Source organism: Callithrix jacchus, chromosome 1, assembly GCF_049354715.1.
Source record: "Callithrix jacchus isolate 240 chromosome 1, calJac240_pri, whole genome shotgun sequence".
Taxonomy (NCBI): domain Eukaryota; kingdom Metazoa; phylum Chordata; class Mammalia; order Primates; family Cebidae; genus Callithrix; species Callithrix jacchus.
This window is the reverse complement of record NC_133502.1, coordinates 217,676,795-217,702,659: the sequence shown is the minus strand read 5'-3', so window position 1 is coordinate 217,702,659 and position 25,865 is coordinate 217,676,795. Positions and strand designations below refer to the sequence as shown.

Below are 25,865 nucleotides of genomic sequence, written 5' to 3'. Positions count from 1 at the left end.
GCCCCTCCCTACATTATCACGGGGTGGGAACGTTCCTCTGTGGAACAGGCTGGGCTGAGAAAGGGAGAAGGAAGCAATGTCGGCCATGATCTCTCCACAAATCGAGGGTTTACGAAGTTCCCCTTTGGTCTTTTGACAGAGGGCGGAGTGTGTGCTGCTCATTTCACAGATGTGATGAGTGAAAAAGCTTGTTCACCGGTGGCAGAGCCAGGAGCGCAGCATCCAACCTTTGGGGCCCAGGCCCGAGTGCTGTGCCGCACAGTGTCAGAGCCCCCACCTGACATTAAACAGTCCAGCCAGCCACGTGGCTTCACAGCCACTGCACTACATGGCCCTGGAGGCCCCTTGAGAGACTGGGGGCAATGCCTGAGCAGAGGGGAGGAGAAGGGGCCCCGGTTCCCCTTTCTGTCCTTGAGACTTGATCTGCAGCAGCCCCAGGAGATGCTGTGGGTCAGGGTAGCCACGTGACCAGTGCCAGGGGTCTAGGGCTGGGGCAGCTGTGGCCCTGGATGTCCCCTCCATTAGCTACGGCAGCCAGTGGGCATGCTCTTCAGAGTCTGCGTGGGGGGCCTGGCATGGCGCTTGCTGCTGTGCGTGTTGACCGGTGATTCACTCAGTTCGGTTGCTTGAAGCTCTACTCTGCACCTCAGATTCCATCTGCACCGTGAGAAGATGGAATGCTGATCCACCATCCATGACATGGTGGCTGGCGGGAGGAGGAGACTGATGCTTTCCATGGGCTTCTGTGCAGAAGAGGAAACCAGGCTTGGAGTGATGCACTTCCCACTGGCATGAGCAGAGGCTGGCCCCTGGGTATTTGAACCTGGGCTATAGAGCCCCCACCGAAGCCGAGCACCTGGGTCATGATGCCCCTGTCTCCTCACGCCTCCTATCCCACAGGCCATTGGGAGCAGTTGGTGGGTGCTCTCCTGCCTGCTTCCCAGGTGGGAAGGGAGGCCAGGTGTCCTCCCATTTCATCCTGTGCACCCCTCAGCCAGTGTGACCTCATCCTGGGCTGTACCAGACCACACCATGGGGCACAGCTCGGTCGTCAAGGTGAAGCAAAGCTGGGGTCAGCACTGGACTGTCCTCCTGCCTCCTTGCAGCTCCCTGAGGTCTAGTACTGAGTGCATCCCATGTACTGGGAAGGCAGCAGAAAGCCGGGCTCCACACAGCTGCTGCCCCCAGCCCAGAAGTCAAGAGCCACCCTGAGGGGCAGTCCACCCCACCCAGGACCCATAGCATGCCTCTCCCACCTTGTTCCACGTGACCTCTGCATCCCATAAAGTCAATTCCACAGAGCCTCGGATCCTCAAAGCCTCAGCTCCAGGTAGGGCCTGCAGATAGAGAAGGGGTCCCAGAGGGGCAGGAACGAGCCAGCTTGGGAGGCCGTGCCCCGACGCCGACACCGAGGCCGAGCCCAGCACCTAGGAGGAGCCTTCTGTTGCTGCTGGACAGCAGATCTCTCCGCAGGTCCCCTGTTGCCAGTCCTTCCAGAGGACACGTCACTGTGTGAGCTACTGTCACCGGCCCAGGGGGGCAGTTCTCCCCAAGTGTCTCCAAGGGAGGACCCTTCCTGCCTCTCCCGGCTTCTGGTGATGCCCAGCATTGGTGGTGGTGTTGGCTTGTGGCTGCCCGCCTCCAATCTGCCTTTGTCTCTTGGAGTGATCTTTTCTGTGTCCCTCCTTTTCTTTTTTTTTTTTTTTCTTTAAAAAATTATGGAGATTGAGAATGGTGACAGAAAAATGTAAACTTTTCCATTTTATAAAAGGGGAAGAAAGCAGCGCTTCATGATTTGATTTTACTGCTAAAGTGTAGAAAGATTATTCAGAGGATTTTCTTTTTTTTTCCAAAAAAAAAAAAGAATGATGGAGAGGAAGAAAGAGGAAGAGAAAGAGCGAGAGAGAACGGGAGTGTTGCTTTATTGCCCAGGCTGGAATGCAGTCTGAAAATGGGTATTGAAAACCTCTTTTATGCCAGTAATTGTGCTTAATAATGGAGACAGGAGAAAATGAGGGAAGAAAAAAACAAGTAGCCAACCAATATTTCACGTAAACCTGTGAGTGGGTGCGATGTGGTACTGGTAAGAGCGTATATTTTGTGTGTTTAAAGTGGAGAGTTCTGTAAATGTTTATTAAGTTTATTTGTTCTGGATCTGAGTTCGAGTCCTGGACATCCTTGTTGATTTTCTGTCTCGTTGATCTGTCTAATGTTGATGTTGAAGTCTCCCAGTATTATTGTGTGGGAGTCTAAGTCTCTTTATAGGTCTTACATATCTGGGTGCTCCTGTATTGGGTGCGTATGTATTTAGGATCGTTAGCTCTTCTTGTTGCATTGATCCTTTTACCATTATATCTTTGTTGCTTTAAAATCTATTTTATCAGAGGTGAGAATTGCAACTCCTGCTTTTTATTTATGTGTTTATTTTTGTTCTCCATTTGGTTGGTAAATCTTTCTCCGTCCCTTTGTTTTGAGTCTTTGTGTATCCTTGCAGATGGGTCTGGATGCAGCGTACCGGTGGGTTTTGGCTGTGTCTTTTGATTGGGGGATTTAGTCGATTTAAATTTAGGGTTAATAATAATATATGTGAGTTTATTACTGCCATTTGATGTTAGCTGGCTGTTTTGCCCTTTGGTTGATGTAAATTCTTCATTATGTTGATGCTCTTTACTTTTTGGTATATTTTTGGAACGGCTAAAATATGTCTCTTTCCTTTTCTGTTTTTTTCTTTCTTTCTTTTCCTTGAGACAAGGACTTGCCCTGTTGCTGAGGCTGCAGTGTGGTGGTGCGATCACAGCTCGCTAAAGGCTCAAGTGATTGAACCTCCCACCTTGGCCTCACGAGTGGGTGGGACCAGAGGCGTGCACCACCCTGCCTGGATATTTTTGGTTTTTTGTAATTTTCCTGTAGAGACAGAGTCTCCCTATGTTGCCCAGGCTGGTCTTGAACCCTGGGCTCAAGTGATCCTCTAGCCTCAACCTCCCAAAGTGCTGGGATTACAGGTGTGAGCCACTGTATCCTGCCCTCTTCTGTCTCATAAGTCCACCTGTCATTGGATTTCGGGCCTATCCTGAGTCCAAAATGATCTGAGGGTCCTTCAGTGATGTCAGCAAAGACGGGGTATTTCCAGCCGGGGTCCCGTTCGCAGGGTCCAGGTGTGTGTGCATTTCAGGGGGGCGTTATTCCACCCACTCCAAAGCAGAATTCCATTTTCCAGCAGGTGTCCAGGCAGCAGCCACGGGCGTGGGCAGCCGTCACGGGCGTGGGCAGCCGGCATGGAGCAATGGCAGCATCCGAAGCGTCTCCCTGAGAACCTGCTCTTGACACTCCCTGGGAGGACCAGTTACAGGAGGCTCCTGCAAAATGCATTTCCAGGAAAGGTCAGACTTTCCACATGAATACCCTGAATTTGTGTTTCTAATTCATGTGCTGTGTTCCCTGCAGTAAAACTTTCAGCTGAGCAGAAAATATTTTTCCAATGAACCATTTCCTAAAACAATCCCGTAAGTGTGGTCTAATGCCTCTGCCACGGCCATGGTGGCGCTCAGCGGTGGTTTAACTCTCGGCCATGGTAACGGTCAGGGGTGGTTTAACTCTCGGCCATGGTGACGGTCAGGGGTGGTTTAACTCTCGGCCATGGTGACGGTCAGGGGTGGTTTAACTCTCGGCCATGGTGACGGTCAGGGGTGGTTTAACTCTCGGCCATGGTGACGGTCAGGGGTGGTTTAACTCTCGGCCATGGTGACGGTCAGGGGTGGTTTAACTCTCGGCCATGGTGACGGTCAGGGGTGGTTTAACTCTCACGTTGGCGGCCATGGTGATGGTCAGGGGTGGTTTAACTCTCGCATTGGAGATGGTCACTGATGGCTGTACTGACAAATGGCTGAAAGGCACCTGCAGGGCAGGGCAAGACTCCTCGCAGATGGTCACAGAGGAGCCAGGACAACCTCAGGTCACAGACGGCGCTGTCCGGAGGTGGCTCATCGGTGCCCCTGCCCTTCACCTCTGCTTCTCACGGGCATCGCCCCTGCTCTGGGCTCGGGGGAGGGCTTGGGATGGCAGTTGCCTTCCTCCTCAGCAAAGGTTTCGAGCATCAGATTTTCTGGGGTCCTGGCTGACACTTCTTTACAGATGACCCTTCACCCCAGTCTCTGCTTTTGCAGCAGCGGCCTGACAGTACCTCTCAGGGACACTCCAGGGCCCCGGGTAGGCCATCTGCCCGGAGAGGCCCCTCCCAGGGACTCTGCAGCTAGAAGCCGGGCAGAGCCTTGATGTGGGGACCCACGGACAGGAGGTCAGCACAGACTCAGAGGAGGTAAGGCTCTGGCCACAGTGGCTGTGTCACAGCACCCCCGACCTGAGTCACGAGGGGGCCATGATCACATGAGCTGAATGCCCAGAGCTGCACAGGGCCCTGGGGGACCTATTTTAGCCCGGGCCAGGGGAGAAAAACTGTGACTCTCATCTCCACCATCCTGTGTGCCCCCAGGAGGGGCCCCTGCTCCTCCCCCCACCCCAGAGTTTACTAATTAGTCGAAGCGGGCATGGGGCCCTCCACCGTCACTTTTGTAGTCTGTGGGCATCTGCATTTTTGAGGTCTGTTGCATCTACAATCTGTAAATGCTGGGTGTCGGGAACAAAACCTACAAATCCCTCAAAGTGGCGAGTTTGGTGCCAAGACACAGAGGAATGCAGTCTGTCAGCCACTTTCCAGCACCGGGAACCACTTCCATGACCAAGACGCCAAAAACCTCAAGAGGAAGAGGCCCCGAGGGAGGCCCCATGTGGAGACCCTCAAGAGGAAGAGGCCCCGAGGGAGGCCCCACGTGGAGACCCTCAAGAGGAAGAGGCCCCGAGGGAGGCCCCATGTGGAGACCCTCAAGAGGAAGAGGCCCCAAGGGAGGCCCCACGTGGAGACCCTCAAGAGGAAGAGGCTCCGAGGGAGGCCCCACGTGGAGACCCTCAGAGGAAGAGGCCCCACGTGGAGACCCTCAGAGGAAGAGGCCCCACGTGGAACCCTCAAGAGAAAGAGGCCCCGAGGGAGGCCCCATGTGGAGACCCTCAGAGGAAGAGGCCCCACGTGGAGACCCTCAAGAGGAAGAGGCCCCGAGGGAGGCCCCACATGGAGAACCTCAGAGAAAAGGTCCCGAGGGAGGCCCCACGTGGAGAACCTCCCTTGTGGTTTTGATTGTGTCTCCCCAGAAGATGTTGAAGGCAGAACCCCTGGACCTGTGAGAGCAGCCTCATTTGGAGGGAGCCTCTCTGCAGGTGATGAGGTGTGGACAAGGTCAGCAGGTGGGTCCTAAGCCAGTTTGACTGCTCTCCTCATTAAAACTTGGGCAGAAGAGACAGACGTGCATGGAGGGAGGGTGATGAGAAGCCAGGGCACACAAGGCCTCCAGAGGCCGAAAAGGTGCAAAGAACCGGTTGTCACTCACGGCTGATGAGGAGGCAGCCAGGCCCAGGCTGTGATCTTCTAGCCTCCAGAACCAAGAGAAAAAAATTTCTGCTGTTTAAGCCACCTCGATGGTGTGGCTTTGTTACGGCAGCCGCAGGCCACTCATGCCCAGGTCTCCCTCAGTAGCCTGGAGGCTGGAAAAGAGGTGAGACTGCAGAAGAGGGGTGGTGACACAGGAGGAGGAGCTGAGGCTGGAGGAGGGAATGGGGATGGGGATGAGGCTGGAGGAGGGGGTGAGCCTAGGGGAGGGGTGATGCAGGAGGAGGAGCTGAGGCTGGAGGAGGGAATGGGGATGGGGATGAGGCTGGAGGAGGGGTGATGCAGGAGGAGGAGCTGAGGCTGGAGGAGGGAGTGGGGATGGGGATGAGGCTGGAGGATGGGGTGAGTCTAGGGGAGGGGTGACGCAGGAGGAGGAGCTGAGGCTGGAGGAGGGAGTGGGGATGGGGGTGAGGCTGGAGGATGGGGTGAGCCTGGGGGTGAGCCTAGGGGAGGGGTGATGCAGGAGGAGGAGCTGAGGCTGGAGGAGGGAATGGGGATGGGGGTGAGGCTGGAGGAGGGGGTGAGCCTAGGGGAGGGGTGACGCAGGAGGAGGAGCTGAGGCTGGAGGAGGGAATGGGGATGGGGATGAGGCAGGAGGAGGGGGTGAGCCTAGGGGAGGGGTGACGCAGGAGGAGGAGCTGAGGCTGGAGGAGGGAGTGGGGATGGGAGTGAGGCTGGAGGAAGGGGTGAGCCTGGGGGTAAGCCTAGGGGAGGGGTGACGCAGGAGGAGGAGCTGAGGCTGGAGGAGGGAGTGGGGATGGGGGTGATGCTTGGGGGGCGGTGAGCCTGGATGAGGAAGTGGGGCTAGAGGAGGGAGTGGGGATGGAGGTGAGGCTGGAGGAGGGAGTGGGATGGGGGTGATCCTGGAGGAAGGGTGAGGCTGGAGGAGGGAGTAGGGTTAAGGGTGAGCCTAGGGATGGGTGAGGTTGGAGGAGGGGTGAGGTAGGAGTGGGGGTGAGCCTGGGGGTGAGCCTAGGGGAGGGGTGACGCAGGAGGAGGAGGAGCTGAGGCTGGAGGAGGGAGTGGGGATGGGGGTGAGGCTTGGCGGGGGTGAGCCTGGAGAAGGAAGTGGGGCTGGAGGAGGGAGTGGGGCTGGAGGAGGGGGTGAGGCTGGAGGAGGGAGTGGGATGGGGGTGAGCCTAGGGGAAGGGTGAGGCTGGAAAAGGGAGTGGAGATGGAGGTGAGGCTGGAGGAGGGGTGAGGTTGGAGGAGGGAGTGGGGATGGGGGTAAGCCTAGAGGAGGGATGAGGCAGGAGAGGGGGTGAGCCTGGAGGAAGGTGAGGCTGGAAGACGGAGTGGGGATGGGGATGATGCTTGGGGGGCGGTGAGCCTGGAGGAGGAAGTGGGGCTGGAGGAGGGAGTGGGGATGGAGGTGAGGCTGGAGGAGGGAGTGGGATGGGGGTGATCCTGGAGGAAGGGTGAGGCTGGAGGAGTGGTGAGGTTGGAGGGGGGAGTGGGGTTAAGGGTGAGCCTGGGGGATGAGTGAGGTTGGAGGAGGGGTGAGGTTTGAGGAGGGGTGAGGCAGGAGAGGGGGTGAGCCTGGAGGAAGGTGAGGCTGGAGGAGGGAGTGGGGTTAAGGGTGAGCCTGGGGGAGGGGTAAGGTTGGAGGAGGGGTGAGGCTGGAGGAGGGAGTGGGATGGGGGTGATCCTGGAGGAAGGGTGAGGCTGGAGGAGTGGTGAGGTTGGAGGAGGGAGTGGGGTTAAGGGTGAGCTTTGGGGAGGGGTGAGGCTGGAGAAGGAGGTGAGGCTGGAGGAGGGGGTGAGGCTAGAGGAGGGGGTGGGGATGAGGGTGAGCCTGGGGGAGGGGTGTGGCTGGAGGAGGGGCCAGCACCCTAGTTGGGTGTGGCATCAGGTGTGGTTGCCCCTCACATTCATTGTGATGTAGGACCCGCTCTTTGTCGCAGGTCCCACAAGTGGCAACAGGGTCCTGGTGTCTAACACTGGCCTCCCGAGGCCCAGGCCTGGGGTCGGTGCTGAGGCTCCAGGCATTATTTTGAGCTGTGGAGGCCACAGATCACCTCCCCAGGGGCTCATCTTTGCAGGTGAGGTCAATGCAATAATCAACTGTCTGGCGCTTCCACCCACTGAAGTCAAAAAAGGTTAAAAAGCCATTAAGCATTCACTACGTGTCCCTGTCAAAGTCATCTTAATTTTGCCAAGACGTGTAAGGCTCTCTGCAGGGAAACAGGCTCTCAGGATTTGAGTGCGATCCCTCATTAGCAGAATGGCAGGTTCGGAGTTGTGTGTCCAAACCCTAAGACGGGCTATAAATGGGCTCATCCCCAGCTGCCTCTGGAAGGTGGGCTCCCTCCAGGCAATGCGTGTGTCAGCTGTCACTCGGCATTATTTCATTTCCCTGCCAGGGGATGTCCACGGGCACTGTGGATTGATGCTTCATGTGCCCAGTGCCCACCGGAGGTGTCTGACAATGCTCCTCATGTCTGCCCATTATCTCACCTGCAGGCTGAGACACAGGAGCTCGGTATTTTTGGGATAACATTGGCCAATCACACCTTCCTTGGCTGCTGGAGACTTTGCATTTCTCTTCCTTCTTACACATCTACTGAAAGCAAAGTCTTTGGGAATAAAGTGTTAATGCAGCCCAGGTTCCCATCCCCGGGTGACAGAGCGGAGCAGAGGACGGTTTCTAGATGTCGTTCAGAGGGGCACCGTAGCTCCATCCTCACCCTGGAGGTCCTGGTCATGAGCGGGACACTCTCTCCCCAGGCCTTTGCCGACACTTGTCCAGCTGGCCTACCCACCTCCAGACTTTTCCCCTCAGAGGCAGCTGGCCGTGGGTGGGAGCCTTAGTAGAGGCAGAGTTCTGCCATGTTGGCTAGGCTGGTCTCGAACTCCTGACCTCAGGTGATCTGCCTGCCTCCCAAAGCGCTGGGATTACAGGTGTGCACCACCTCGCCTGGCCTAAAACCTTTAATAGTGTAAATTTTACGATTGTTCCGTGCCACACACACCCGTTGCGCTTGCAGAGGTAAGAGCAGCTCATTCCTGGGGGGATTCGCTGCACTTCTGCAATCGGCGCTGCACGGTGCGTGCCTGTTGGGTGCCTTTTGCTCTCAGCAAAGCAGTGGAGACCCTGCACAATACAGACTGCACTGTTTTTATTTCACTTCTTGTCATGAGCACCAAATCCGGAGTCAAGAGGTAGGTTTGGGTCCCTGTGCCATTTGTGCTTCTTAGAACACTGGCTCCTTTCTGTTCTGAGTTTGAAGTGGCTTCTGGTTTGAATGTAAAGCATGGCCTTCGGTGGCCCTAAGGAGCTCATGTGCCATTGATGTGGAGCCTCACAGAGCCCCCACCCATTGTGGGCTTACGAGATGTCATGACACACTCGTGAGGCATCACGGACTCTGCAAATGAGGCACGGAGGGGCCTGGGCGTGTATATTTCATGGGTCTCCTCTGCCCACACCTTCGTCTCATCGGACCTCAGTCATTGTTAATTATCAAGAATTGCAGGACAGGACAGGCACGGTGGCTCATGCCTTGTAATCCCTGCAGTTTGGGAGGCTAAGGTGGGCAGATTGCCTGAGGTCAGGAGTTCAAGACCAGCCTGGCTAACATAGTAAAACTCCATCTCTACTTAAAACATAAAAATTAGCTGGGCATGGAGGTGCACACCTGTGGTCCCAGCTACTCGGGAGGCTGAGGCAGGAGAATCACTTAAACCCAGGAGGCAGAGGTTGCAGGGAGCTGAGCCTGTGCCACTGCACTCCAGCCTGGGTGACAGAGTGAGAGTCCGTTTCAAAAAAGCGGAATTGCAGGTCGAGGACAGTGAGCCTCAGACCAAGCACGGAGGTTTCTGAGCATCACACAGGTTCCACGCCTGCACAGCCAGCCCCAAAGCTTCCACCGAGGAGGTTTGCACCACAGGGGCAAGGGGTTGGTGGGGCCTCTGCGAAGCCTGGTGCCCACACTTCCAAGAGAGCCTGAAGGAGGGACCAGACACCCACTTTTCCCCGGAATGGAGATGTCCTCTCCCCAGGCCCCAAGCCCTGTGAGTCCCAGCTTTGCCCACCTGCCCTGCCCTGTCCTGTGATACCACCATTTATGCCCAAGTCTCCATGTGTGTGCACTGCTGCAAGAGCCCCACCCCACCTTGTGGAAGCCAGGTCTTGTCTAGGAGTGAAGTTGGAGGTGAAGATTCTGGGCTGTAGAATCTTGCCTGAGCCCACCCAGGGACTCTAAGCTGTGACATCAAGGGCGCCAGGAGACTCCCACAGGGAATGCCTAGAGACCATGCCGCCTCTGCGATGGGCCAGCAGGGGCAGCCAGCACAGCCCAAAGTTCAGAGCCAGACACGTCCGTCTGGGCAGGGCCAGCTCCCGTGCACAGGCCTCGGTGCAGGGCAAGGTTCAGAGGCAGAGATGCTCAGTAGTGGGGCACGTGGGCTTGGGGTCAGCCAGGACCGGCGCCATCCCCACCGCTGGGAGGCCTCATGCACGCACCTCTGTGCACCCTTCTGCACCTGCCTTGGGAGGACTCAGGCCAGCACCAGGTACATCACGCACACTCGGGGCCCGAGGGCTGCCAGGAGGCTCCTGGGGACAATCCCTGGTACAGGGCAGACAGGGCAGCTGGCATATCCAGACACAGGTAGGAGTCTCTGGGCGCAGAATCAGTTATGAGGCAGCGTCACCAGGGAGGTTAGAGCAGGACCCAGCTTTGGGCACCACCCAGGCCCCCAGGACCGGCTAGAGCCCGCGAAGCCCTCACGCTCCCCAAGATTCTGGCGCAGCCCTCAGCCTCCAGTCCCAGCTCCACCTGCTCCCCAAGATGGGGGGCCTGGGCTGGCACCTCAGTCTGCGGGGGCTCTGTGGCCGGCTGCCAGCTGGGTCCTGCCTGTCTGAGCTGGAGGGCCACCCACTGGAGACCTGGCATATAACAACAGTGTTTATTCCTAAAATGTGAAATACAGTCCTCTTGCCCGAGTGACTTTCAAATAAAACAAGGGTTCTTCTGGCAAGGCAGACGGGGAGAAAGATCACTGGGTTAACAACTACCCAACCATCATCTTCCACAGTCTACCTTTTTGACTTCCTGGCTTCCGTACATTGTTCAAAAAATGCTCAGACTTCCACAAAATGCACATAGTCCTTCAACGAGTGAAAAGAACCTAATGTCTTATCAGAAAAACAAGATAAACCCAATAAAACTTTTCATTCAGGACAAGAAAAAATAAGATAAACCCTCCCCGGCCTCCGTGGCCAGCTGCCAGCTGATTTGCCCAGTACTGGCCTGAGTCCCTCCACCCATGCTCCCCCTGATCCTCACAACGTCTGCTCAGGGCATGCACAGATGGGCACACGGAGGCACATGTGAGGCCATCCCACCTGCCCAAGCTGCAGGGGCGCTGGCCGGAGATGAAGCCTCCCTCTCGGTTCCCGCTGTGGCTTCTGCTCTGGCCCTCGGGTAGAGCCTGCTCAAACACAGGAAATGGATTCTGCCCCCTCAGAGCCTGGCAGCCCGTCTTCCCACTGCACAATGACTCCTCGCCCCAGTTTCTCGGCTCTGGGGACACTGGTGGCCATTAAGAAGGGGGACAGCATTGGGGGGAGTGGAGCTGTTTGGAGGAGCCGGGCAGCCGTTCACTCCGCGGGGAGATGCCCTCCATCCGTGGAGTCCGGCTATGCTTCTAGCCTGGACTGATGGCCTCACGCTCTGATTGCTGATGGATTCTATTTAAAACGGGACTGGAGGAGGGAGGGAGGTGGGAAGACGGCTGGTGTCAGATGCTCAGGAGGGGCCTGGCTCTGAGAGCAGAGAACGGAGCTTCCTTCTGAACGTGTCCCTCCAGCCAGGGCCCAGCTGACCTCTGGCGAGGGCGTCCACAGCACCCCAGGCTGCTGGCAAAGGGGACGGAGCACACCCAGGGTGCAGTTAGGGCCCTCGGAGAAGCTTCCCACAGCTGTCGGGCGGCTGCAGGGCCAAAAACGGATGCTTTAGGAAGAGCCGTGGGATTCCGGGGCAGGAAACGGCCCGAATCAGCCTCCTGTGGCTGCTGGGAAAGTCAACACAAACTCCATGGCTTCAAACAGCAGAAATGTGTTGAGCTCTGAAGGCTGGAACCCGGGGAAGAGGTGTCGGTCGGCAGGGCGGGTTCCTCCCTGCGGCTCTGTGGGACAGTCCGTCCGGGCTGCCATGCTTGGTGTTCACCTGGGCACACGGATGCGCCCCACGTCTCTGCCTCCGTTGTGGTCACAGTGTGGCCCTCCCAGGGTGTCTGCCTCTGTCTCTCCTTCGAAGGACACCAGGCGTTCCGCGCTTGGGGCCCACTGGGTTCCAGGATGTCTGCATCTTAACTGCTTCATCTACCAGGGCCTTATTTGGAAATAAGCCTGAGGTTGGGGGCTGAGAACTGCAGCACCTCTCTTGGGGGCAACATAGTTCCATCTCTGACAGGCCCCTCCTGCCAGGCCACAGCCTGTGGAAGGAGGGCTTCCGGGAGCGCCAGGCCGCTCAGCTGAGCCACAGGGGCCCACAGTCCCTGCCCACTGGACGGTGTGGGGAAGCTGCGGATGCTTCTCTCCTTGCCTGGAGAATGGGCAGTGGCAGATGGCACTGGTCCCAGCACCCTCCGCGCTGGAAGGGACCGGTCTGCTCTCCTCACCTCCCTGTGCTGGTTACCCCCTGACTGATGTTTACCGAGAGCTTTTGCCGGACCTTGAGCTGGCTTCATTCCGTGCTCAGTGTTGATCCCAGAACTCTCACTGCCCTTGGCTCTAAGTGACGCTGCTCCCAGAGACGGCTGCGTTTTTAGGGAGAGCTGAGTAATGGTGTGATTTCAGACGCAGCAGTTCACCTGGAAGGGACACATTCTGGAGGCCATGCTCCCACTGGAGCCCGTCAGATCGTCTCTCTGACCCATGAGAAAAACCAGGCTGGGCTTCAGAAGACTGGACTCTAGTTGGTGAGGTTAGGAGCCTTTGAGTTTCTGAGCTGGGCACAGTATCCGGCCTCACCTCGACAACCTCTTGTTCACTCAGTCACTCGCTCGCTTGCTCATTCACTCCCTCACTCTTGTGTCCAATCACAGATACTGACAAGGGCCTACTCTGTGCTGGCACCAGGCTGCGCATGGGGGACACTGTGGTGCCAGGTTGGTGAAGTGCCCCCCTCACGGTGCCCATGGCCCCTAGGGAGAGGACCTGGACTCACAGCTTCAAGTCTGAGGATGGGGCAGGAGAGGGGCAGGTGGGGGGTGAGTGCAGCCAGGCAGGGAGGCTTCAAATGCTGCCCACAGTGGAATGCTGAGCAAGGCCTGAAGGAGGAAGCAACCACTTCCACATGGTCCTCACAGAAGATTCCGGAGCACACCTCCCGGGCCCCAGACCCATCTCTGGGGGGCCCCCAGTCTCTGCTCTTTGGAGGTCAAGACCAGCATGCATGTCTTCCTGTTCAGAGCCCAGCGCCCTGTGACTCTAAACCCGGGCGAGCAGCTGCTGTCCTCGGTGCTGACCACACACCCATCTCTCTGCTCATCGCTGCACTACCCCACAGTCTAGTGACTAATGAACGGGGAGGATGGAAGAGGCAGGAGTTAGACCAAGCTAAGGGGAGGGACCTGATGACAAGCGCCAGGAGGGGAGGACCTCCGAGCCTGCAGGGCATCCCCTGGGTTTGTGGGCAGCACCTGTTCAATAGGACGCCAGCTTCCTTCTGCGCTCTCTCCAGAAATCTAGCCCGACAGGCAGGACGGAGGTGCCAGAGAGTGAGTGAACCCTGAGACCAGACTGGGGGATAAGCTGCACCTGCTTCGGAGCTGAACGGGAGCCCCGCTTCTGAAATCTCGAGCGTGGAGCTGTGTGTATGGAGAGGGCAAAGGGCAGAGCGTGCCCATAGCAGTGATGGAGGCCCAGGCCCAGGCCCTGCACTTCCAAAGGCTTTCTCCACATCAGGTCTGAGTGTCCTGTCTGCAGCTGGGCCTGGCTTGACCAGCAATGCAGAGAAGAAGGCAGAGCAGGGTCCTGCCAACCCCGCTGGGATCTGCTGGGCCTTGGGGGAGGTGTGGCTTGGGGAGTGCTACAGTGTCCTGAGCGCGGGGTCTGAGTTGGGCCAGGCCATGGCTGGGTCTTCGAAGCCTGTCAAGGTCAGCTCTGTGGTGCCCAATGTCTGAATGTGAGCCCCACATTGCTCACTGCAGCCCAGCTGCCTCCTGTAAACTTCAAGTCCAGCACCTACCCCTCCCTGCCCCGCCCCGCCCCCCACTCCACTGAGAGCTGGTGCTGTCTGGCTGGAAACGGAACTCCAGCCCCTATCTGACTTTCCTGGGAGGCCTTGGAGAACTGATGCCTCCCACCACTGACGTCAGCCCTGGAGGCAGAGAGAGTCCATTCCGAGAGGTGCCCCACGCCCTCCCAGCCCATTCCCTGTAACAGAAATGGGGACCTAACTGGGTATGGGGCACCCCTCAGGTTGGAAGCAAATGGCCCCGAAAGCCACCACACACTAGGCCTCTCCCTGCAGTCAGGACAGGATCCTGCCCCAGTGTCAGCTCAGCCTGCAGCGCCAGGAGGACCCAGGGCTGTTCCGAGGAGAAGGGAATCCATCCGGGGAAGCTCCCAAACTGCCTTTCGAAGGCCTCCCTGAGTGCTTCCTTCTCCCTCTTTCCAAAATGGAAGCATCGGTGCATGATGACCAACCCTCCTGGTGACAGTTCAGAGAAAAATAAGATCCCAAGCCCCAAAGGATGGCAACTCCCCAGCAGGGCTCTGTCACCCGTGCCGGGCAGTGCCAGGCATGCTGCACCTGCTTTAGAGAAGGGCCGGCTGCCTGTTCACCCCCAGAACCCAGGAGTCCGAGTTGCCTCGGGGATGGATTCCCCAGCCCTCTCCCGTCTCTGAGGCTCCAGGTGGGTGAGCACACTCCCAGAAAGCCCCATCATTCCCATTAGCCACCCCTACCCCGGGAGCGAAGGAGAGAGACCAAGATTGGGGCAGGGCCCCAGCTCCTCTTTCCAGCCGCAGACACACCTGCGAAGTGTGAGGCAGCCAGGACCTCGTGCCTGCTGCGGAGAGACGCCACTCCTGCCTGGGAGCACCTAGCAGTGAGTCCAGTCCTTGGAAGGGCGACGGGGCCACCCCCGGACCTCAGGGTACCCAGAGCAGCCCTCCAGCGAGGCCGGCGTCAGAGCCTGGGCTCAGTACAGTTTCCTCCCTAGCTCCTACTGGGAGCCCTGACCCAGGTCTTGGTCTGCAGAGTGTGGCCCTGACACTGGTGCTCAGAGGGCTGGGTACCTGGCCCGAGTTGCCCAGCCGGCCCGGGCAGACCAGGTGGGCCATTTCCCCCCATGCATTACCCTTCCCCCACCCGTCAAACACGGAACAGGGATGCGTCACAGGACAGAAGTCCACCAAGAGACAAGCGCCTTGCGAAGCAGAGCGTGCCAGACGGAGCAAGGAAAGTCCCATGATGCGCGTGGTGCTCTAGTTTTCTCAGTGCTCCCTGGAAAACCGCACTGCGGCTGTCTCTGACTTGGGATCTAATCTTAGTGCCTCCTACTCTGTAAGCCCGAAATTACTGAGCAGCACAGCGGAGGCGCCACTGGCTGCAGGAGGTCTGGCTCACTCTCAGACTCTGGGCGGCGTCTGGTGAGCCGAATCCACTAAACAGCTCCAGCCATGTGCCTGAGTGCTGGGAGGGGTGTGGCAGCCGTCCTCCTTCCCATGGCAGGGTCCCCTCTGTGTCTCTACTTCCCCCAGTTCTTCGCTGGAGGGACTTGTCCTCAGCTAGGCTGCCACCTCCTCCAGGCAGGCTTCCCTGACCACCCTGCCTTGGGTTGGACTTCCTGGGCCGTGGGGCTTTTTGGTTGTCACTGTCTGGCTTCTGCCTCCCCCACCAGACAGTGGCTCCCTTAGAGCAGCACAGAGAGGCCACCTTATCCTGCACAGCTCAATGCATCAGCCTGGACCGAACCCTGACTCCCTGCGAGCTTCTGACAGGTGAGCCCTTAGTGTTTGCTGGTCTCTGCAGGCTCAGTGAGTGCTGTGCGTAGTTGGTAATAGGCGCCTGGTAACCTGGGAGTGAATGAATGACTAGGTGAGTGAATGAGCAGAGAGATGAGTGGCATGGCCTCTGGAGAGGCAGGCTGGTCCCTGGGGAGGGGGACCTCCAGGACTGGGGTGGGTGGGGGGTGCTGGGAGACGCAGGCTCACCCCAGCACTGCGCCTCATTCTTCTCCCTCCCCAATAAATAAGACATTCGTTTCCACCCTGAGTGCTGCTTCCCAGCTTGATTTATTGCCTTATTACAAAGCCCTTCTAGCAGTATGGATTTTTTTTAATACAATTTACATTTTGGGGAAAATGTTTTACTCTCTGGTCTACTCCCCCAAGTCTGAATGAGAGCTGCCCATGGCTGCTCAGGCTCCCCGGTGCCTTTGGCCTGTCAGGGAAGAGCCAAAGCAGCCACAGCCGGGGCCTCCGGGTGGCGCCCAGGTGGCAGAGACACAGGCTTGAGAGCTCCCCCTAGGCACCTGAGCCTCCCAGGGCAGGGTGGCCTGCTGGCCGGACCTCTGCAGGGGCTGTGCCATTCCTGCTGGGACAAGGCTGGTCCCTGCCTTCTGCTGGGGCCCTGGCACTGGTCTGCAGCATGGGGGTAGCTCTACGGTCCCTGGAACAGGAGGGGAGCTCTGAGAAGAGCGTGCTCCTGTTCTGAATTCTCCCAGGTGACCCATCCCAGGCAGCAGGATACTCATCACTGGCCTGGGAGAGGCTGGTAGGTATCGATCCCCGTTTGCTAATAGAAAACGCAGCTCAGAGACACAAGGGTGACTCTCCAAGGTCCCCTGGCTCCTAAGTGCTGGAATTAATAAGGCCAGATAAAGGAACGCTTAGAGGAGGCCCCGGAGGCACAGTTGCTCTGTAACCTGCAAACCCCTTAGCTGCATTTAATTTTTATTCCTTGTATTAATATGAGATACTAAAGCAATATCTTTCTAAATTAGGTGCTGAAGCATCTCTTACGAATATACATGGTAAGAAATAGGTGAGCTCACAGAGGTGCGAGCTGGGAGGTCAGAACCCAGGCCCTGGTCACTCAGGCTGCTGAAACCTTTTGGCAGCCTCAGCCACCAGCCCACCCTTTTTCTTCCTGGGCCTTAGTGGACTGAGTTTTTCAGCTCACTTTGTAGATATGACTTGGCTGGTGAATATGGACCAGGAGTTGCTGCCATCCCCAACCCTGACCCCTAAGCCTCACCAACAGCATTCAGCTCTGTCTCTTTCCTTCTGCTTCCTGAGCCCAGAGAGCTCCCAGGCTGTGTAGGAAGGAGCCTGGCCCTTGGGATGACCCATGAGGGTGGTCAACACCTCCTGTAGTGAACCAACATGGTCAGAAGCACGTTCTTTGTGAATTAAAGCTCTGGAAACATGGGGCTGGCGGGTGGATCTGTGCTGACTCTGATTATAGAGATTATGACCTTGGAGTTGAGGCTGCTGTACAAATAAAAACAGAAATCACAAAATAAATACATATGGCATTGACTTTGGCAGGAGAAGAAAGAAAGAGGGGAGGGAAGGAGAGGGTGGACAGTGGCCTGACGCCTGGGAGGTCGGTTTCTTGGTGTTTGGGTTGCTGGTGGCTGTTATAACGAATTACTCCAGACGTGGTGGGTTAAAACCTCAGAAACATATTCTCTTACAGTTCTGGAAGAGCGGGACCCCCAAACTTAGTCCTGTGGGGCTAAAAATCCAGGCACTGGCTGGGCTGCCTCCTTCTGGAGGCTCCAGGAGAATCTGCCCCTCACCATGGTGCCTGCCACCATTCCTGGGCTTGTGGCCACATCACCTGGATCTCTGCCTCCGTCTATGCATTGGAGATTCCACCTAGAGAGAGGCTGTGCAGTGTTTGTCTTTCTGCGCCTGCTTATTTCATTACACGTAATGTCCCCAGGTTCATCCATGCTCCCAGGTTCCAGCGATTCTCCTGCCTCAGCTCCCCCACCCCCAGTAGCTGGGACTACAGGCATGTGCCACTACGCCCAGCTAATTTTTGTATTTTTAGTAGAGATGGGGTTTCACCATGTTGGTCAGGCTGGTCTCGATCTCCTGACCTCAGGTGATCCACCCATCTCAGCTTCTCAAAGTGCTGACATTTCAGGCGTGAGCACCTGGACTGTTGTTAGTCTCTTTCGAGGTGGAGTCTTGCTCTGTTGCCCAGGATGGAGTGCAGTGGTGTGATCTCGGCTCACTGCATTCTACTGAGCTCAAGTGATTCTCATGCCTCAGCCTCCTGAGTAGCTGGGACTATAGGTGCACACCACTACACCTAGCTAGTTATTTTATTTTTAGTAGAGTCAGGGTTTTACCATCTTGGCCAGGATGGTCTTGAACTCCTCACCTCAGGTGATCCATCGACCTCCCAAAGTGCTGGGATTACAGGCATGAGTCACCATGCCTGATCATAGGTCTAGAATTTATTTTGAGTTAATTTTTGCATATGGTGGGTGAAGTAGGGATTCAAATTCATTCTTTGGTATGTGGCTATCTAGTTGACCCAGAACAATTTATTGAAAAGTTTAATCATTTCACATTGACTATCCTTGGCCACTTTGTTGAAAATCAATCGACCAAAATGTAAGAATTTATTTCTGTACTGCTGTTTACCTACAGGCATGTCCTTATGCCAGCACCTCACTGTCGTGACCACCACAGCTTTGCAGGAAGTTTTAAAATTGGAGAAGTTATCCTCTGTTCTCAAAAACGATTTGGCTATCCTGGGTCACACACACCCAGGATACTTTTCTTATGTAAAAGTTAGAATCTTTTTTTACTTTTCATATGTAAAAGTTAGAATCACCTTTGGATATAAAATTCCCTTCAATAATTTATTTCAATAATGTCTTCTGGTTTTCAATGGTGGCATCTTGTAGTTCTCTTGGGAATCACATCTCAATCAAGTTATCATTTTAAATGGAGGGGCTGCTTTGAAAGGAGATCGGCGGGTAGGTCCTGGAGAGGCAGCTAGCTGGCAGACCCTGTGCAGACGCAGCAGAACCAAGGGCTCGGGAAGCAGGAAACACAGGGAGAGAAAGGCCTGGCTGTGAGCGACGAGGCTGCGATCGTGAAACCCATGGCCAGGCCAGTGCAAACGCAGCCCTGAGCAGAGTGTGCACGTTATATATACTTATCAATAGAATAGAAGCTGTCTATTTATGCATATATAAACTTTCACAAAGTTACACACACACATATATCACAGAGGGCAAGAGGTAGAAAGAAACGTAATTGGGCCGGGTGTGGTGGCTCATGCCTGTGATCCCAGCACTTTGGGAGGCTGAGGTGGGTGGATCACAAGGTTAGGAGTTTGAGACCAGCCTGACCAATATGGTGAAACCCTGTCTCTATGAAAAATTCAAAAATTAACCTGGTGTGGTGGCGCACACCTGTAATTCCAGCTATTCGAGAGGCTGAGGAAGGGGAATCACTTGAACCTGGGAGGCAGAGGTTGCAGTGAACAGAGATTGAGCCATGGCACTCCAGCCTGGGAGACAAAGGGAGACTGTCTCAAAAAAAAAAAAAAAAAAAAAGGAATTGCCTGATGTATTTAACTTACAACGAGGAGACCTTTCACAGTAGTTAGGTATAAAAGGCCAAATTTCAGATTTTCACAGGCATAAAGTTCTGTCAGAGGTTCCAGCAGGTATAAACTGTTAGTTCTCTACAAATACATGGCTGAAAAATCAGAAAACGGTGACACTATCTGGGAAACACTGAAAGGAACAGGTTTTCTCCTTCTACGTAGCAGGGTTAACAGTCTGTTAAGAGTTGATAAATGTGGAAATAGGCTCTGGAAATGCGACTAAAAGCTATAAAGATGGCAAACACAAAACACAAGCAGATGAATCACCTTTCCAAATTTCCAGAAGGAAACCCATTCCCAGAGAAAAAGCAGACGCAGGAGCAGAAGGCCGACAACGACGGGAGCTTGGGAGTATCGCTGTGACTGAAGAGGACGTCCAGGGAGCTGCAGTCAGATGGGGATCGCAGCAGCAAGGGCAGGTATGACACCTCCGCCCATAAAAACCAGGTTCTCAAAGTAGGGAAAAGAACGCAAGCCCAGGTGTCCCAGCAGGCGACATTGACAAGAAATAATCAGAAACGTGCAATCAAGGGATCAAGAAAAGTGTGGAAATGCCACACAGAGGCCAGCAAGGGGGAGCTGGGATGGCCACATAAGTGTCGGAGAGGCTGTGACCTGGACAAGCCTCAAAGAAGACAAGAAGCCCCGTAGAAAGGAGAGAAGATCTGAGCGAGGTAGACACCAAAATGCAGACTTCCCGATGCTCAACTCCTAAGCAAACAGAGTGACTCACCCCATGCTCAATGCCTAAGGAAACAGAGTGACCCACCCCATGCTCGACACCTAAGAAAACAGAGTGACTCACCCCATGCTCAACTCCTAAGGAAACAGAGTGACTCACCCCATGCTCAACGCCTAAGGAAATGCAGTGACCCACCCCATGATCAACACCTCAAAAAATACAGTGACACACCCCATGCTCACCACCTAAGGAAATGCAGTGACTCACCCCATGCTCACCACCTAAGGAAATGCAGTGTCTCACCCCATGCTCACCACCTAAGGAAATGCAGTGACTCACCCCATGCTCACCACCTAAGGAAATGCAGTGACTCACCCCATGCTCACCACCTAAGGAAATGCAGTGACCCACCCCATGCTCACCACCTAAGGAAATGCAGTGTCTCACCCCATGCTCACCACCTAAGGAAATGCAGTGTCTCACCCCATGCTCAACACCTAAGGAAACGCAGTGACTCACCCCATGCTCAACACCTAAGGAAACGCAGTGACTCACCCCATGCTCAACACCTAAGGAAATGCAGTGACTCACCCCATGCTCACCACCTAAGGAAATGCAGTGACTCACCCCATGCTCACCACCAAAGGAAACACAGTGACTCACCCCATGCTCACCACCTAAGGAAATGCAGTGACTCACCCCATGCTCACCACCTAAGGAAATGCAGTGACTCACCCCATGCTCAACACCTAAGGAAATGCAGTGACTCACCCCATGCTCACCACCTAAGGAAATGCAGTGACTCACCCCATGCTCAACACCTAAGGAAACGCAGTGACTAGACCCATGCTCACCACCTAAGGAAACGCAGTGTCTCACCCCATGCTCACCACCTAAGGAAACGCAGTGTCTCACCCCATGCTCACCACCTAAGGAAACGCAGTGACTAGACCCATGCTCACCACCTAAGGAAACGCAGTGTCTCATCCCATGCTCACCACCTAAGGAAACGCAGTGTCTCACCCCATGCTCACCACCTAAGGAAACGCAGTGTCTCACCCCATGCTCACCACCTAAGGAAACGCAGTGACTAGACCCATGCTCACCACCTAAGGAAACGCAGTGTCTCATCCCATGCTCACCACCTAAGGAAACGCAGTGTCTCACCCCATGCTCACCACCTAAGGAAACGCAGTGTCTCACCCCATGCTCACCACCTAAGGAAACGCAGTGTCTCACCCCATGCTCACCACCTAAGGAAACGCAGTGTCTCACCCCATGCTCACCACCTAAGGAAACGCAGTGACTAGACCCATGCTCACCACCTAAGGAAACGCAGTGTCTCATCCCATGCTCACCACCTAAGGAAACGCAGTGTCTCACCCCATGCTCACCACCTAAGGAAACGCAGTGTCTCATCCCATGCTCACCACCTAAGGAAATGCAGTGACTCACCCCATGCTCACCACCTAAGGAAATGCAGTGACTCACCCCATGCTCAACACCTAAGGAAATGCAGTGACTCACCCCATGCTCACCACCTAAGGAAATGCAGTGACTCACCCCATGCTCACCACCTAAGGAAACACAGTGACTCACCCCATGCTCACCACCTAAGGAAATGCAGTGACTCACCCCATGCTCAACACCTAAGGAAATGCAGTGACTCACCCCATGCTCAACACCTAAGGAAATGCAGTGACTCACCCCATGCTCAACACCTAAGGAAACGCAGTGACTAGACCCATGCTCACCACCTAAGGAAACGCAGTGTCTCACCTCATGCTCGACACCTAAGGAAACGCAGTGTCTCACCCCATGCTCGACACCTAAGGAAATGCAGTGTCTCACCCCATGCTCACCACCTAAGGAAATGCAGTGACTCACCCCATGCTCAACACCTAAGGAAATGCAGTGTCTCACCCCATGCTCACCACCTAAGGAAATGCAGTGACTCACCCCATGCTCAACACCTAAGGAAATGCAGTGTCTCACCCCATGCTCACCACCTAAGGAAATGCAGTGACTCACCCCATGCTCAACACCTAAGGAAATGCAGTGTCTCACCCCATGCTCAACACCTAAGGAAACGCAGTGTCTCACCCCATGCTCACCACCTAAGGAAATGCAGTGACTCACCCCATGCTCAACACCTAAGGAAATGCAGTGACTCACCCCATGCTCACCACCTAAGGAAACACAGTGACTCACCCCATGCTCACCACCTAAGGAAATGCAGTGACTCACCCCATGCTCAACACCTAAGGAAACGCAGTGTCTCACCCCATGCTCACCACCTAAGGAAACACAGTGTCTCACCCCATGCTCACCACCTAAGGAAACGCAGTGTCTCACCCCATGCTCACCACCTAAGGAAATGCAGTGTCTCACCCCATGCTCACCACCTAAGGAAATGCAGTGTCTCACCCCATGATCAACACCTAAGGAAATGCAGTGACTCACCCCATGCTCACCACCTAAGGAAACACAGTGACTCACCCCATGCTCACCACCTAAGGAAATGCAGTGACTCACCCCATGCTCAACACCTAAGGAAATGCAGTGTCTCACCCCATGCTCACCACCTAAGGAAATGCAGTGACTCACCCCATGCTCAACACCTAAGGAAACGCAGTGACTACACCCATGCTCACCACCTAAGGAAATGCAGTGACTCACCCCATGCTCAACACCTAAGGAAACGCAGTGTCTCACCCCATGCTCACCACCTAAGGAAACACAGTGTCTCACCCCATGCTCACCACCTAAGGAAACGCAGTGTCTCACCCCATGCTCACCACCTAAGGAAATGCAGTGTCTCACCCCATGCTCACCACCTAAGGAAATGCAGTGTCTCACCCCATGATCAACACCTAAGGAAATGCAGTGACTCACCCCATGCTCACCACCTAAGGAAACACAGTGACTCACCCCATGCTCACCACCTAAGGAAATGCAGTGACTCACCCCATGCTCAACACCTAAGGAAATGCAGTGTCTCACCCCATGCTCACCACCTAAGGAAATGCAGTGACTCACCCCATGCTCAACACCTAAGGAAACGCAGTGACTACACCCATGCTCACCACCTAAGGAAACGCAGTGTCTCACCCCATGCTCACCACCTAAGGAAACGCAGTGTCTCACCCCATGCTCACCACCTAAGGAAACGCAGTGACTAGACCCATGCTCACCACCTAAGGAAACGCAGTGTCTCATCCCATGCTCACCACCTAAGGAAATGCAGTGACAAGACTGGTGCATGACACCTAAGGAAATGCAGTGACTCACCCCATGCTCGACACCTAAGGAAATGCAGTGACTAGACCCATGCTCAACACCTAAGGAAACGCAGTGTCTAACCCCATGCTCACCACCTAAGGAAACGCAGTGTCTCACCCCATGCTCACCACCTGAGGAAACGCAGTGACTACACCCATGCTCACCACCTAAGGAAATGCAGTGTCTCACCCCATGCTCACCACCTAAGGAAACGCAGTGACTAGACCCATGCTCACCACCTATGGAAACACAGTGTCTCATCCCATGCTCACCACCTAAGAAAACGCAGTGTCTCACCCCATGCTCACCACCTAAGGAAATGCAGTGACTCACCCCATGCTCACCACCTAAGGAAATGCAGTGACAAGACTGGTGCATGACACCTAAGGAGATGCAGTGACTCACCCCATGCTCGACACCTAAGGAAATGCAGTGACTAGACCCATGCTCAACACCTAAGGAAACGCAGTGTCTAACCCCATGCTCACCACCTAAGGAAACGCAGTGTCTCACCCCATGCTCACCACCTGAGGAAACGCAGTGACTCACCCCATGCTCAACACCTAAGGAAATGCAGTGACTCACCCCATGCTCAACACCTAAGGAAATGCAGTGACTCACCCCATGCTCACCACCTAAGGAAATGCAGTGACTCACCCCATGCTCACCACCTAAGGAAACACAGTGACTCACCCCATGCTCACCACCTAAGGAAATGCAGTGACTCACCCCATGCTCACCACCTAAGGAAATGCAGTGACTCACCCCATGCTCAACACCTAAGGAAATGCAGTGACTCACCCCATGCTCACCACCTAAGGAAATGCAGTGACTCACCCCATGCGCACCACCTAAGGAAATGCAGTGACTCACCCCATGCTCAACACCTAAGGAAATGCAGTGACTCACCCCATGCTCACCACCTAAGGAAATGCAGTGACTCACCCCATGCTCACCACCTAAGGAAATGCAGTGACTCACCCCATGCTCACCACCTAAGGAAATGTAGTGACTCACCCCATGCTCACCACCTAAGGAAATGCAGTGACTCACCCCATGCTCACCACCTAAGAAAATGCAGTGTCTCACCCCATGCTCACCACCTAGGGAAACGCAGTGTCTCATCCCATGCTCACCACCTAAGGAAATGCAGTGACTACACCCATGCTCACCACCTAAGGAAATGCAGTGACTCACCCCATGCTCACCACCTAAGGAAATGCAGTGTCTCACCCCATGCTCACCACCTAAGGAAATGCAGTGTCTCACCCCATGCTCACCACCTAAGGAAATGCAGTGTTTCACTCCATGCTCGACACGTAAGGAAATGCAGTGACTCACCCCATGCTCAACACCTAAGGAAACGCAGTGACTCACCCCATGCTCAACACCTAAGGAAACGCAGTGACTCACCCCATGCTCACTACCTAAGGAAACAGAGTGTCTCACTCCATGCTCACCACCTAAGGAAATGCAGTGTCTCACCCCATGCTCACCACCTAAGGAAATGCAGTGATTCACCTCATGCTCGACACCTAAGGAAACGCAGTGACTCACCCCATGCTCGACACCTAAGGAAACGCAGTGTCTCACCCCATGCTCTACACCTAAGGAAACGCAGTGTCTCACCCCATGCTCACCACCTAAGGAAATGCAGTGACTCACCCCATGCTCACCACCTAAGGAAATGCAGTGACTCACCCCATGCTCACCACCTAAGGAAACGCAGTGACTCACCCCATGCTCACCACCTAAGGAAATGCAGTGTCTCACCCCATGCTCGACACCTAAGGAAACGCCGTGACTCACCCCATGCTCACCACCTAAGGAAATGCAGTGTCTCACCCCATGCTCGACACCTAAGGAAATGCAGTGTCTCACCCCATGCTCGACACCTAAGGAAATGCAGTGACCCACCCCATGCTCGACACCTAAGGAAACGCAGTGACTCACCCCATGCTCACTATCTAAGGAAATGCAGTGACTCACCCCATGCTCACTATCTAAGGAAATGCAGTGTCTCACCCCATGCTCACCACCTAAGGAAAAGCAGTGTCTCACCCCATGCTCACCACCTAAGGAAATGCAGTGACTCACTCCATGCTCACCGCCTAAGGAAATGCAGTGACCCACCCCATGCTCACCACCTAAGGAAATGCAGTGTCTCACCCCATGCTCAACACCTAAGGAAATGCAGTGACTCACCCCATGCTCACCACCTAAGGAAATGCAGTGTCTCACCCCATGCTCACCACCTAAGGAAATGCAGTGTCTCACCCCATGCTCAACACCTAAGGAAACACAGTGACTCACCCCATGCACGTGGTCTTACCTGGGGTCTCTGGCAGCAGGACCAGGAGGAAGGTGTGGGACTATGGAGCCTGGGAGGTAGGAAGGGGAGTAGTGAGAGGTCTCTACTGCATGAGAGGCCACCTGCACTGAGCTGTGTGGCATTGCGGCTCAGCCTCTCCAGGCCCCCAGCCATGCACTGGAGTTGTCCCTTTGAGGTGGGAGGGTGCAGCATTGGCGTCCAGCCCCAATTTCCAGGGCTGGAGGGTTGCTTTCCACTCCTGCTTGCTAGGGTTTTGGAGAATGCCTGAGGCAAGAGGGCAGAGGCAAGAGTGTGGCTGCGGGTACTGGAGATGCCTGCTTCAAAGAGGAATTGACACACCTCTGCTCACCCATGAGGCCAAGCGAGCAGAAGCTGGTGAGCCTGTGGAGGAGAGTGCCCCGTTCTCAGGAGGATGTGCACTGCTGAGTCAAGCTCCACCCTGAAAACAAGAAACACAACTGCTTCTCACACCCT

The 25,865-nt window shown here is 55.3% G+C and overlaps 1 long non-coding RNA gene across 1 annotated transcript; it reads left to right on the top strand.

The window, feature by feature from the left end:
• Positions 1 to 8,668: 8,668 nt before the first annotated feature.
• On the top strand, positions 8,669 to 21,511 carry LOC118147693 (uncharacterized). Its single transcript, XR_013527485.1, has 4 exons — positions 8,669 to 12,429; positions 12,551 to 12,613; positions 13,189 to 15,455; positions 19,379 to 21,511. It is a non-coding gene; the product is annotated as an uncharacterized LOC118147693 (long non-coding RNA).
• The last annotated feature ends 4,354 nt before the right edge of the window (positions 21,512 to 25,865 follow it).